This window comes from Dermacentor silvarum, chromosome 7, assembly GCF_013339745.2.
Source record: "Dermacentor silvarum isolate Dsil-2018 chromosome 7, BIME_Dsil_1.4, whole genome shotgun sequence".
Classification (NCBI taxonomy): domain Eukaryota; kingdom Metazoa; phylum Arthropoda; class Arachnida; order Ixodida; family Ixodidae; genus Dermacentor; species Dermacentor silvarum.
The window spans coordinates 78,850,945-78,866,545 of record NC_051160.1 but is presented as its reverse complement, the minus strand read 5'-3'; positions in this window follow the sequence as shown (position 1 = coordinate 78,866,545).

The window sequence follows — 15,601 nt, the reverse complement described above, 5'->3', positions numbered from 1 at the left end:
TATGTCTGTTCCCAGTTTTATGAACTTGCAGGACTCGCGCCATTAACCAATCATATGGTAAATTGTGGTGTTGAAGAGACGCACGGAAAATTATCAGCAAATACTTCGCGATCCATTCAGCATATCGACTCAAGAATTCATTAGCGATGTCATCCTAGCCAGGAGACTTTTTCGTGTCTAGGCTTAATAGAAGTGAAAGTATAACCTTCTACAGTTAAGATAATGTATGGCATGTCTGCACGGGCATTAGTCATTTTCTCTCTTATTTCTGCATGCGATGGTAGGGGAGGGTCAAAGACGGAATGAAAAAAATTCATTGTATCTATCAGCAATTTGCACAGAGTCTGTAATTATACATTTATTGCTGGTAACATACCTCAAATACTCACCTGATAGAGCAAGGTGACGCCAAAAACGCTGTGGAAAATCTTTCGTAAACCATGATATAGTGTAGGGATAGTAATGTTATTTACCAATAGATAATTTTTTCTTTAGTATTATCGAAAGATCTTGAATCTCATTATGATCTTTGTTTTTAATTTTCCTTCTATGTTTTGATTTCCGCTTTAGCTGGATGATTTCTCGGTTCACCCAAGGATTTCGCTTTTTCACATTTTTGGTCTTCATTGGAACATAGTTATGCATACAGTAATTGACAATACTTTTAAACTCATTGGTTAAAGATTAGATAAAGTTGGTTAAAGATTAGATAGCCGGCTTAGTAAAACGTTATGTTAGGCGAGTTTGTTCACTGCTCAGAAAAAACTGGGGGCAGCTTCACACCAGTGGTGTGAAGTCTGAGCAAACAGTGAAGCTGGTGGCCCTTCTCTAGCTTTAACTTGGCTTTTCATTAGCTTTAACTTGGTGCTCTTTTAGCTTTGCCTTGGCCTTTTCATTAGCTTGGCTTTTGTAGGCTTTAGGTGGTGGTGCTTAGGAAACTCTGGGTCGGTGCGAAGTCTTCGGGGTCGCTCTCGAGTGGCAGCGCGGCGCTTTTCGCGCCGCTCCTACTTTTCTTCGGGCGTGGCGATCTTCGGACGACCCATGTGCTCGGCGCAGAATCACCAGGCAAAGTGTGTCTCCGCGCCTCGGCGACCCGGAGCTACTTACTTTGGAGTGATGTCATTGCCTAGCTTCGCCATTGCCTAGCGTCGCCATTGCCTAGCTTCGTCATTGCCTAGCTTTGTCCCCACAGCCTTCGGCTGTGGGGACAAAAGTAAAGATCCAGAGACCACTCAGCACATCCTAATGGAATGCGACGGGATCCACCCAGCGAGAACCGTAGGTAACGTGCAACTCCCAGAAGCGCTTGGGTTTAAAGTGGAAGGAAACATAAACAGATCAGCCGTAGAGATCAGCAAGAGACGATTAGAGTACTGGTGAAAAAAAAGCAGGGAAAAGATGGATACGACCTGATCTCTTAAAATCATAGGCAGCGGTACAAGCAAAATTTTTGAAAAAGGTATACAAAAATGCGAGATAAAGAACATGTGTAGTATACCTGATTAAATCAAGCAGGCTAGGTGACTATTTGTCGCCACCCCGTTTCAAAGGGGATGCCAATAAATCATCATCATCATCATCATGGCGGGGCAAGGAGGTGGCACTACGTTGCTAAGGGACACCTGTGACGTCATCGCCAGGCAGAGGAGTTTTCTGCGTACTCCACCGGACAACCTCCAGCTTAACCAGCTTTGCTGTTAAAATAGTGCTATGACTGGCGCTATGTAGTATCCGTATAGCGCCAGTCATCTGTTCTCGCCTCGTCCTTGTTTCTTTTGTGCTACTATGTTTTCCTGTTCAGGTTAGATAGAACTGAGATTTGGGGGAAGGCCAACTTGTTTTTGAAGTGGGCCGCCTTAAATTCGGAGGGTGGGCAAACTTGAAATGTGTGGGTGGGTGAAGTTGAAATTTGGGTGTCAGCCAACTTAAAATTTAGGGGTTGGGTCAACTTAAATTTGCGAGTGGACCAACTTTAAGTTTGGTTGCTGGGCCAACCTTAAATTTGGAGGTGGGTAAACCTGAATTTGGGTGTTGGCCAGCGCGAAGTTAGGAGGTTGGCAAACTGAAATTTGGGGTGGGCCAACATGAAATTGGGGGGGGTGGTCCATTTTAAATTTCGGTACATGGCCACCTTAAATTTTCAGGTTGGCCAACCTGAAATTTAGGGGCGGGCCAACTAGAAATTTGGCTGTGGGCCAACTGAAATTTGGGGGTATGCTTAAGTATACTTAGACAGCTCTGGTGGAGTTTCAGCATACTTTTGCCTTTCAAGATCGCATAAAAATGATGTAATTCCTTCTGCTCACCTGTTCTTGATGAAATCCAGCAGAAAGATCGTGTTTTATGTTCGTTATAATTTATTGTATCGATTTACACAGTGAATTACTTTATTTCCAAGGGAAAAAACGAAGTTGCCTTTGTTTATGGGAAAAGCAAACCCCTATCGAGATGGTGCTAGCATAAAGTTGTTTCACCACCGGTCGGACGCTGCGAAAAGCTGCCATTCTGGTACAGTTGTCGCGTGTTCCAGAGAAGCGGGAAACAAGCGGAAACCTTAACGGAAAGGCTGCTTTCGCAGCTACCAATAGGTGCCGAAACAAGTTTGTGCTAGCCACCTACAGTTCTATCTGGCGGCAAATAGAAGCGCGTTCAACTCATAGCGCTTTCTGTGTTTCGATAGCAGCACAATAGACGGTCGTAAATGACCAAGAATTTGGTAGCAAGTAAGTTAGGGACTTGGCAGGCGCAAGTTGGAATCAGCTAGCCCAAGACAGAAGACAGGGGTAATTGTAGATCGCAGGGAGAGGCCTTCGTCCCGCAGTGGATATTTATTTATTATTACCGTCAGGGCCAAAGGCATAAAAGAGGAGAGTGGGTTACAGCAAATGAATATAAAAACAATAATAAAAATGAAGTTAGAACATTTAAATACAAAGACTTGTGATTATACAGTTTGAGCTAGGGTTAAATAGTCATAAGAAGTTGGTAGCAAAGTACGATAGTAAACTGGTAAATACAAAATACGAAATGCACTTAGGTTACAAACATATAGTAGGAAAAATGCTTCGATTATACAATGTTAGCTAAAGCCGCTCGAAACCTTTGGTTATCGTGAATGGATACGATTTCAGCAGGAAGGTGGTTCCATTCCGTGCATGACCGAAGAAAAAATGATTGCATAAACGTTTTAGTGTGACATGATTCGAGACAAACCTTATAACGATGGTCGATTCGAGGCGACACGTATTGTGGCTGAAGAATTAAATCACTGTGGAGTGTTGAATGATGGTATAGCTTGTGAAAAAGAACTAAACATGGGATTTTGTGACGAGAAGTAAGTAGACTAAGCGAAAGGTTAGTTTTCATGGCAGACACACTTGCAGTTCTATTGTAATTACGTAAGATGAAAAGAACTGAAATAATCTGAACGAGTTCTAATGAATTAATAGTTTATCAGTGGCAGGATCCCAAACAGCACATGCATATTCTAGTTTCGGACGTAGAAGGGTAGTATAAAGAATTATTTTTAGGGATGAAGGGGCAGTTGAAAAGTTACGGCACAGGTAGCCAAGCATGCGGTTAGCATTGCTAATTACGTAATCGGTATGAGCATACCAAGATAAGTTAGCAGAGATATGCACACCTAGGTGTTTGTAAGAGTTAACCATTTCCAAGGGAACATTACTTAGATAATATGTATGCATGCTATTAGTTATTTGGGATACACGCATCACTTTACACTTGCCAACGTTTAGTTCCATTAACCAATTTTTGCACCAATTAGCTACAGTAGTTAGATCAGACTGCAGGTGGTTAGGATCTTCTGCATTAGTTATTTCACGAAAGATAACACAATCATCAGCAAATAGGTGAATGTTAGATGATAGAGAGGAAGGTAGGTCATTAATATAAATGAGAAACAAAAGAGGCCCGAGCACTGTACCTTGCGGTACACCGGAAGTTACGCTTCGAAGTGGTGAGTTATGGCCATTTGCGGTTACAAATTGAGTGCGATTAGATAGGAAGCATTCAATCCACTTCAGGATGTTAGTGTCAAGGTTCAGCTGACTTAGTTTATAAAGTAAAAGTTTATGACAGACCTTATCAAATGTTTAGCGAACTCTAAAAAATGCAATCTGCAAATGATGAACGGTCGAGAATACGATGTAATTTAAGCGTAAAGATTGCAAGCTGAGTTTCAAATGAAAATGTTTTTCTAAATCCATGCTGAGCTGCTGTGAAAAATGCATTTCATTCAAGGAAGTTAACAAGATGTTTGAAAATTATATGTTCGAGCAACTTACAGCAAGCATTTGAGAGTGAGATGGGGCGATAATTGGCAGTTAGATTTTTGTTACCTGACTGATGCAGTGAAACCACCTTCCTGATTTTCCATTGGCTAGGTTGAGCAGACGTATCCAGTGATTGCTGAAAAAGTTTGGTTCGGATAACAGAACTAACGGCGTTTGTATTTTTTAGAAATCGAACGTTAATATAGAGTCGTAAGTTGTAAGATATAAACATAGGCTGATGATGACGAAGCAAGAAAAGAATATGGAGCAGTGATACACTTGGCAGGATATGTGGAAGGCAAAAAAAAGTTGAACGACGGTTAAGCTTCGCCTTAAAGAATGGAATGCGATAGCGTTATCCGACCCCGTTCGCATCGAATTTTTCTTCATGAGTAGGCTTCACTGCAACACCCAATGCGGGAAAGCCAGCTTGCAAAGAACAAGCTTACACCAATCTCATTAACGTCGGCTTCACTTTTAAACACAAATAGATTGTTGGGAACACATTTTCCAGGGGCAATATATGTTATCTTATATCAAAATGTGAAGGCCTTAGGACGTTTTTTTATATTTTATTAATTGTTTGCTGTTGCCCCGAGGCGCGCCCGTGCCTAAAATACATTAGGCAGGCTAAGTCCCAGCTTGGCCTGCCATGGAGGCCAGTGCCATCTGGATAGTGTTTTCGCAGTTAACCGACCTGGGCGCGCCGCTGTTGTACGGTAGAAATGTTGGAAAGGGGGCTTGTGTTTGAGTTTTCTCGTAACAGAATTACGTTTTCTCGTAGGTTCAAATTACAATCCGACGTTACCATGGCTGTAGGTTGTGGTTACGTCGTACTTTACATTTTCTGACGGATTTTACTTTGAGAAATTTAATTAGTTCACCAACAACTCTGCGCCACACGGCGGGCCTGTGTGGTCGGGGTGGTTCGGGATCATTTTCTCAGTCGCGGACGCCGACGTCAACGACGAATTTTTTGCGACCCGGGGCCCTCAACACCATCGCGTTAAAAACGTTCTTCGATTTCTGCAGTGCGTTGCGCCGGTTCATAGATTACATTCAGCGTTAGATGAGGTATGTGATGAGAGATCTTATATCATTCGAACTGTCATTCGAACCACAACTGGTTTATCGGTGTCTCACTTTATGTGAGAGAGGTTTTGTTACATGCAATGTGGATGTAGACTTATGTGTGTATTGCGGGCTTTGAAAGAAAATTCAAAATTACCCCTAGGCCCTTGGACAAAACACAGGCCGTCTAGATTACGGCTTCGTAGGCATTAGTAAAGACAATGATACTGAGTCTAGCGATAATGCAAGGGGCTGTGACATTCGGTCTTATTTCCTGTGCGCTCTTTCCTATTTTTGTTTATGTTTGTACTGTCGTGGCAGTGTTTATTTTGCTAGAATGTCAGCCTGGGTGCACTTAACCATGTTGTGTACATCTATTGTTAAGACTGTAAGTCGTCTTTGCATGTGTGAACCGAGTGGGTCAGACATATCTGAGTGTTATTTTTCACCTTAAGAAAAATCTCTTTTTGCCGAAACAACTTTCCTGTGTGGGAGGTGTTTGTGATGGGTGAAAGAAAACGAGGGGGATGGAGGCCGACGAAGTGCGCACAGATTCTTTCGCCATTGGACGACGCATGTGTGTGATCTCATCAAATCAGCGATGGCCCGGTGTTATGCCGAAGATGCATTGTGCCACAAATGGGCGGTGTATGGCGAGCACGCGGTGACATGCTTCGTGGCGAGACAGACACCTATTCAGCGGGAGACGGAACACATCAGACCGAAGTGCCGGACGCCGGCGATCAAGGCTCCAGGTAACGCGGCCGTCGATGGAGCTGCCGCCCGACAGTTGTCCTTGGCCAAGGCGGTCGCCAGCACGAATACTGCCACTCGGAGGGCAGCCTGGCCTGCTGTGCAACCCCTAACCGCGAGCATTGCGAATCGCGGGCATGCTGTTCGGTGGGCAGGCTGACTATTCCTGCAACGTGCGCTGCGATTTGGATGCGGGCTGGCTGCTGAGCGGTCGTCCTCGGTTTGTGAAGAGCTATTTTCTCCGCACCGTGCAACATCGAGGCGTGTTCTACGTCATGACGTCATCGCTCCTCATTCCAGAAAACTCTCATCTCCTTTCTACTGCACCATGAGCTGTTTTGAACTGTTTTTTTTCTTGGACACATGGCAGCCTTAGTACTTCTAGTCTAATATGTGTGTCAAGCTCGTGGCGTGGAACAGAGGTAGAATACCCGGCCTCCAATCTGAAGGTCGTAAGTTCGAATCCTACTCCAGTCCACCACATTTTCAGGCATGAAGTGGTGCCTGACAGCAGCAAGAGAGAGAGAGAAGAGACCTTATTTGCACCCGTCAAATAGATGACGGGGTAGAGGCTTCAACCTAAACCCACACTCATCCTCCCTAGCCGTCAACCGGGATGGGATCCCTTGGGACGCGGCGGCGGTCAGGGCCAGACCGATGACTTGCCGTTGAACATTTTCTTCTTCGTTGAGTAGCAAGGACTGCCAGGATTCTCTGCATCTATCTGGCTCATCAAAGCTAGGACAGGTCCAAACCATGTGAACTAAGTCCGCTATACCATTACAATGCCTACACCGAGGGCTATGCACCGAGGGATGCCATTTGCTCAACAGTTGTGGGTTCGGAAATACCCCTGTTTGCAGTTTCCTCCACATAACTTCCTCGCTTTTGGTAAGGTTCCTATCCGCTCGCGGGTAAGTCTTACGCCCCCGCTTATAGTGGTTAAGAATTTCTTGAAAAGAGTTCAGTTCGTCACCGGCCTGTAGGGGTTCCTTGCTTAGGGGTGTTGTCGAGACAGCGCTGGAATCTCGGAAAGTGAGACCTCGGGCAAGCGCGTGCGCCTTTTCGTTCCCTCCCAAACCCTGATGAGCCGGTGTCCAGATTAGCGAAACCTGCTCTGCCGGGGGCTGACCGACGGCTAATATGTGTACAGCTGCGGCTGAGATCCTGCCCGCATCAAAATTTCTGCTCGCAGATTTTGAATCCCTAACAATAACTCTCACATTCTTTTGAGTCAAAGCCAGTGCAATGGCGACTTTTCCGCCTCCATTGCTCCTAAATGTCTGACGCTGCAGCACGAGGCAGGGCCTCCGTTTTCGCGTGTAATTACGGCTGCGTATACTTTGCCTTGCTTGTATTCGGCCGCGTCCATGTATATCACATCCTGCCTGCCTTCCAGCCTTTTCTGCAGCGCCTCAGATCTGTCCCTTCGCCTGCGCTCGTGATGCACCGTGTGCATATTCTTGGGCAACGGGAGTACTCTCAGCCTGTCCCTGAATCGCGGTGGGACTTTTCCTGTCTGCTTGGAACATGCCTGGGGCTCGAACCCCAGCCGCTCCAGGATCCTTCTACCAGTCTGAGTGCGCAGCAGTCTATGATATTGCGATACTGTCGCCGCTTTAATGAGCTCGTCTAAGGTGTTGGACACCCCTAAACGTAAGATTTTGTTCGTTGATGTGTTCGGGGGAAGACCGAGAGCCGTCTTGATCCCCTTCCTAATAATGATCTCGACCTTGTCTTTCTCTGCTCTGGTGAATTTCAGGTAGGGGGCTACATATACGACCCTGCTAATTACGAAAGATTGCACTAACTTTAGGAGGTTCGCTTCCTTCATACCCGCGTGTTTGTTTGCTATTCGCTTGAGTAATCGGCACGTCTGGCTGGTACTCGCTTCCAGTCGTTGGATCTTCTCGGCGTTTTTGCCGTTCGCTTGAATCCGCAAACCCAAGACCCTGCTAATGTCGACGGTGCGAATAATGTTACCGTTTACCCTCAGCTAGATGCCGTGCCCTGGGTCCTGTCCCCTTCCCCGTCGCCGCGTCTGTGATTTTAGGAAAAGGACCTCCGACTTCTCCGCCGAGCACCTGAGGCCAATCGGCTGCAGATATTCTTCGATAGCTTCGATTGCACTCTGCAGCGTCTCTTCGATGTGCCCGTCACTGCCTCTGCTCATCCATAGCGTCAGATCGTCCGCGTAGAGCGTATGGTTCAGTCCTTCTATGCCTGCCAGCTTCCCGGGGAGATCCATCATCGCGACGTTTAACAAGGTGGGCGACAGAACTGATCCCTGCGGCGTACCCTTGCTTCCCAGTTTAATACCTTCCAATGACTGCCCTCCCAAGTTGATCGTTGCCGTTCTATTCGTGAGAAAATCCTTTACATAATTGTAAGTCTTCGTGCCCAAATTGAGAGCTCCGAGACTCTCCAATATGGCCGGATGCTTCACATTATCGAATGCTTTAGAAACATCTAATCCTACGACTACCCTGGTGTCTACTGTTTTGTTGTCTATCACCTGTTCTTTGAGCTGAAGCACGACGTCGCATGCCGATAGACGAGACCTAAAACCAATCATGGTGTCGGGGTACAGTCCCTGATCTTCCAGAAGCCTATTCAGCCTACTCTGAATAACATGTTCCATTAATTTGCCCACGCACGAAGTAAGCGAAATGATCCTTAGATGTTCAAAACTAGGTTTCTTTCCAGGCTTTGGAATGAAGACGAGGGGCATCCTTCCACGCCGGCGGAAGCTGCCCTCTGTCCCAACAGTCATGCATGTACGCTGTCAGATTTCTGACCGACACATCGGGCAGATTTCTGAGCACCTCATTATTTATCCTATCCGGCCCTGCAGCCGTCTTCGTCCTCAGACGGTTTATCTCGGCCCTGACCTCACCAACCGTGATAGGGCTGTCAAGATCTGGGTTCTCTCTAAACCCCAATACTCGGGCAGGGACCCAGACCCCGCACAACGGAGATATCTATCCCTCACCTCGGCGATGAGCTCATCGGTCCTTCCTTCATATTTGTAAACGAGCTTTTGTAGCTGCTGCCTAACCTCTAGCTTGGATTTGTCCGGATCTAGCAAGTGCCGCAGCAGATGGCAGGTCCTTGCACTACCAATTTTGTGGTTCATTTGGTCACGAATGCTGCTCCAGTTCTGCTTGGTGAGGGTCAAAGCGTATTCTTCTACCTCCTTATTCAATGCAGCCAACTGCCGGCGGAGATTTCTACCGCCTCTTTTCTGCGCGAGCCTCAAGTTGAGCTCTTGATTTTTGCGCCACAAGTTTATCATGTGTCTGTCAACCCATTCGTGGTTTTCATCCACCTCGATTTCCTCAGTTGCATCGTGGACCAATTGAAGAACTCCCCTGCTCCATTCATCTATGTCTTCTATGCCATCCTGGCCGGACCGACTGTCCCTGAAAGCATGCCAATTCACAGTTTGTAGCTTATTCGTGCGCGCTAGTGAAGGACCATCCTCTATGACTATCTCCATTATTCTGTGGTCGCTACCCAGATCTTCACCCGTGTTGCACCACGTAGCCGAGATCCTGCCTCCAACCAGAGTGAGGTCCGGCGTGGTGTCTTGCGAGACACTGTTACCCTGTCTAGTTGGTCTCAAGGGATCCGTCAAAAGAGTCATACCGTTCTGCTGTATGCTATTCCATAAATCCTTCCCTTTAACTTGCACAAACCTGTATTCCCACACGGGGTGATGAGCGTTGAAGTCACCCACTACGAGGAGGGGGCTGCCCTTCGCGATCATCCTGACTTTGGCGAAGAGATCGTCAAAACCACAGTTACGCCTTTGCCTAGGAGGGTTGTATACCTTTATTATAAAAAGATTTTTATCCTTCCGCTTACCAGCAAGAAAAAAAATATTGCCGAGAGCTAGTGTGGCTATACTAGTTCACGTGCAACCAAACTAGGAAGGCCCACTAAGCATCATCAAAGTCACTCCCTCACCAGAACAGGAATTGGCCTCCCTCGTGCAGTATTCGGACACTACCTCCCTCATGACTCCGACAGTTAACCCATGGCCCTCAGTCCCCAGTGGCTGCAGAGCACCTGACCAAGGCGGCGGTCACACCTGCTACGCGGCCGAGGGTGCCATGAATCTCTGGGTCCGGACAGGCCGCCAATGGAAACTGAACCTGGCAACGTTCAACACGCGCACCCTCTCGAGTGAGGCTAGCTTAGCAGGACTATTTGAAGAATTATGAGGCATTGCCTGGGACATTATTGGCCTTAGTGAGGTTAGAAGAACTGGTGAGACTTACACAGTGCTGACTAACGGCCATGTCCTCTGCTACAGAGGTCTTCGAGATAAGAGAGAATCCGGGGTAGAATTTCTAGTCCATAACAACATAGCGGACAAAATTGATGAATTCTACAGACATAATGAGAGGGTAGCAGTCGTCCTAATAAAGCTGAATAGGAGGTGCAAAATGAAGGTAGTACAAGCCGACGCCTCAACCTCTAGTCACGATGATGAAGGAATAGAACAGTCTTATGAAGACGTTGAAATAGTAATGAGAAAGGTGCAAACTCAGTATAGTGCAGTCATGGGCGACTTCAGTGCAAAAGTGGGAAAAAAGCAGGTTGGTGGGCAAGCAATTGGCAACTACGGCATTGATTCTAGGAATGCAAGAGGAGATATGTTAGGCGAATTCGCGGAAAGTAATAGGTTCCGAATAATGAATACCTTCTTCAGGAAGCGCAGCAACAGGAAGTGGACCTGGAAAAGCCCTAATGGAGAAACAAGGAGTGAAATATATATCATACTCTCTGCCAATCCAAGCATAGAGCAGGATGTATAAGTGTTAGGTAAGGTAAAGTGCAGTGACCATAGGTTAGTGAGGTCTAGGATTCCTTTCAATTTGAGGAGATAAAAAGTGAAATTAGTCAAGAGGAAACCGGCCAACCTAGAGGCAGTAAGGGTAAAAGCAGACGAATTCAGGTTGGTGCTCGCAAACAAGTAAGCAGCTTTAGAAAATAAATATAAAGACAACATGGAGGTAATGAATGAAACCGTAACTAGGTTGATCTCAGAAACAGCAATTGAAGTGGGAGGTAAGGCACCAAGGCAACCAGTAGGTAAGCTCTCTCAAGAAACAAAGGACCTAATAAAGAAACGCCAAAACATGAAAATGTCCAACTCAAGAGATCAGATAGCATTCGCTGAACTGTCAAAACTGATCAACAAGAAGAAAGTAAGGGATATTCGAAATTATAACGTGGGAAAGATTGAGGAAGCCGTAAAATATGGACGCAGCAATAAATAAGTAAGAAGAAAGCTGGCATAGGACACGGCAAGATGTATGCAGTGAAAGATAAGCATGGTAATATCATCAGCAATTTCGATGACATAGTAAAACGAGCGGAAGAATTCTATACTGACCTGTACAGTTCCCAAAACAGCCAAGATACTTTCACTCGAAATAGCCATGAACCGGATATAGAAGCTCCTTCTTTAACTAGCGATGAAGTTAGAAGAGCCTTGAAAGACATGGCCAGGGGAAAAGCTGCTGGAGAAGATGAACTAACAGTCGATTTAATAAAAGATGGAGGAGCTATCATGCTTGAAAAGCTTGCGAGCCTTTATACGAAATGCCTCACGACTTCAAATGTACCAGAAAGCTGGAAGAACGCCAACAATATACTCATTCATAAGAAGGGAGACGTTAAAGAATTGTAGAACTATAGACCCAATAGCTTGCTCTCAGTATTTTATAAAATATTCACCAACGTAATTTCAAGTAGAATCAGGGCAACACTTGACTTCAGCCAACCAAGAGAACAGGCTCGCTTCAGGAAGGAAGATTCTACAATGGATCATATCCATGTCATCAACCAGGTAATACAGAAATCTGTGGAGTACAATCAACCTCTGTATATGGCTTTCATAGATTATGAAAAGGCATTTGATTCAGTAGACATACCAGCAGTCATAGAGGCATTGCGCAATCAAGGAGTACAGCCAGGAGGCATACATGAATATCTTAGCAAACATCTACAAGGATTCCACAGCCAATTTGGTTCTCCACAACAAAAAGTAGAAAGTTACCTATCAAGAAAGGGGTCAGCCATGGAGACACAATCTCTCCAATGCTATTCACTGCATGCTTAGAAGAAGTATTCAAGCTGTTAGACTTGGAGACACAATCTCTCCAATGCTATTCACTGCATGCTTAGAAGAAGTATTCAAGCTGTTAGACTGGGAAGGCTTAGGAGTGAGGATCAACCGTGAATATCTCAGCAACCTTCGGTTTGCAGATGACATTGTCCTATTCAGCAACAATGGAGACGAATTACAGCAAATGGTTGAGGACCTTAATATGCAGAAGACAAAGATAATGTTCAATAGCCTGGCAAGGGAACAAGAATTCAGGATCGCCAGTCAGCCTCTAAAGTCTGTAAAGGAGTAGGTTTATCTAGGTCAATTACTCACAGGGGACCGTGATCATGAGAAAGAAATTTACAGAAGAATAAAATTGGATTCGAGTGCATACGGCAGCCATTGCCGCATGTACTCCAATGGTGTAGTGGTAAGCTCCTGACTGGGAGCTTACCACTGTCGTTGAAAAGAAAAGTGTAGAATCATTGCATTCTACCGGGGCTAACATATGGGGCAGAAACTTGGAGGTTAACAATGAAGGTCGGGTTCAAGTTGAGGACTGCACAAAGAGCGATGGAACGAAAAATCTTAGGACTAACCTTAAGAGACAAGAAGAGAGCGGTGTGTATCAGAAAACAAGCGGGGAGAGACGATATTCTAGTTGAGATAAAGCGAAAAAAATGGAGCTGGGCAGGCCATGTAGTGCGTAGGATGGATAACCGGTGGACCATTAGGGTTACAGAATTGATACCAAGAGAAGGAAAGCGCAGTCGACGTCGGCAGAAAACCAGATGGGCGATGAAGTTAGGAAATTTGCAGGCGGAAGTTGGAATACGCTAGCGCAAGACAGGGGTAATTGGAGATCTAGATTGATCGCAGGGGGAGGCATTCGTCGTGCAGTGGACATAAAATAGAGGCTGATGATGATGATGATAATGACCTTCCGGCAATGCTGGACCGCGTCAGCAAAGATGACAGCCCACTGGGAAACGCAGTTTTCTACGTGAATAAAGCAATTCCGCATGCAATAATCGTTGCTAGAAAATGGTATCCAGACAGGCAGGAAGTCGCCACTGGTCTTGTAAAGACAGGAGGAAAATATTATTGGTATATTTTGTCCGAACAGACTTAAAACAGTTCCCGTAGTGAGGAATTGTCAAGCTTCGATTGTGCATATCTGGGCCAAGTACCCACAGCCTGCATGCATAACAAAAGGTTGCCGTTTTGCTGGAAAGGCGAAGCATCCATTGCAATAGCCAATTAGTGGACAGTTATACAAAGTAAGGATAGCAGTTTTATCGGTCGTATAATCTTGTAAACATAGGCACAGTAACTTAATTAACAAGCATGGTGCCATGCGCTTACAACTAAATATGAACGCATCTCACTCTATTATACCGCGCAAACTCGCTGTCAAAACGCTGGAGTGAGGCAGCGCAGCAATAACAACGAGCGAATTGACCTTCATGCCAGCGCTCGCATGAACGCGATCTTAGCCTCGAAAACACAGGGAGTGCAGACTCTGCCCCCGTCGCAGATGGCTTTCAAGATACAACCGCTCAGGCGGGCACTCTTGGTGCAAAACGCCCCTCAACCCGGAGCCTTCCGGCCCGGCGGAATCGTGCGGCCGAATTAAAGCGCGGCCCCTCTACCTGCCTTCCTTCGCGCTTCCTGCCCTCGTATGCGCGTATGAGCCGCAGCACATTAGTTCAGCTCCAAGACTAGTGGCATCGGCTCAAAGCGACAAGCGAACCTTAGCCACCAGCAGCACAGTGTGGGCGAGGACGCGCACTTGCGGGATCGCAATCGCCAGCTTTGGGGTACTTTTAGATAATTAGAGAAACAACATACCACAGGGTGCTATTTGTTATATGATGCTTAAGACAAATATAACAGCTCCTCTTTAGGCAGTGATACTCTTAAACATATGTTTCATGCCTAGGTTGATAAACGAGAGCTAAACGTAAAAAAAGATCACTTTAATGGAGACGAAAGCGATGCTATAACCACATTAGCTGATTTGAAGTGGCGATCGCCTTAATAAACGCAAACAGTGGCTCAGCACAAAGTCGAGTGCCTTACGTGGCATTCCGCGACTTGCCTGATAAACAACTTGCACAGTTACCTGATAAGTACAGCACGATATGAAAAAATTCCGGCCGTACCCATCTAGCGGTGACTGTCGACGGTAATGCAATTAGCATAAAAAATGTAGCGGCACATCCTATCGCTGAAAACACATATACTTTGAATCTGCAGTGGTCATTGTGAGACTTCGTGCGATATACATTGTCTACGCTTTCGGCCTGCATTGCTATGACATTTACTTGGCAAGGTTGGCCGCGAGAATTACGGCATGCCAACGCAGTGATGACGAAGTAACGACATCAACGGAATGAAGAAGGTTCTATTACGTTCAGGCATGATGACGCGGTCATAACAATGACAGTGGGACGACCACCGCATGAGGACAAAAGATTGACCAGCAGTGCATGACGATGGTGGCACGGCGACGATTGTAGCCCGAAGAATGTTTGATGGTGTGGCGTGACAACGAGCGTACATAACAGCAACCGGATGACAAAGATGTAACGACGACGATGGAACGACCACAACCACATGACACCGACGGTATGACATTGAATGCGTCACGAAGACTGCCAGACACGACGTAATGATGATGATGATGATGATGATGATGATGTGCCAATAGTGGCATAATCACGATTGCTTAGTGACATCATGACTGCGATAAAAGGACGAATAACAAATGACGTCGATCGAACGACGAACGCAGTATGACGATTATGTCGTGACGATGACAGCATGGCGACGTTAGAATGATCACGTTGAAATGATTACGACAGCGCCACGACTACGGCTGGGCGAATTTATGACGATTAGGTTATGACGACGAGGCAATGATAATGATTGCATGCAAATAGTACGCGGATAATGGGATGACGAAGAGTGCATGACGACGATGACATGACGAGGCCTGTATCACGACGACTTTGTGACGAAGACGGCGTGGTGTTCACAGCATGGCGAGAGTTCGGGAACGAAGTTATAATAACAATGATGGGACGACCACGAGAGCATCACACAACGGTATCTTAACGAATGCATGTCGACCACTTTCTGACGAGGATGAAATGATGACGATGGGAAGACAACAGCATGAGGACAGTACCATGACGAGGAGGGTAAGACAATAACGATGGAATGACAAAGGCGCGACGATGACTGTGTGGTGACGATGGCATGCATGACGGGAATTGGACGACGAAGTTGGAGCGAAGGTAGTGGAAAGACTACGATGGAATGATGACGGCGGTATCAGAACGAACGCATAATCACTGTA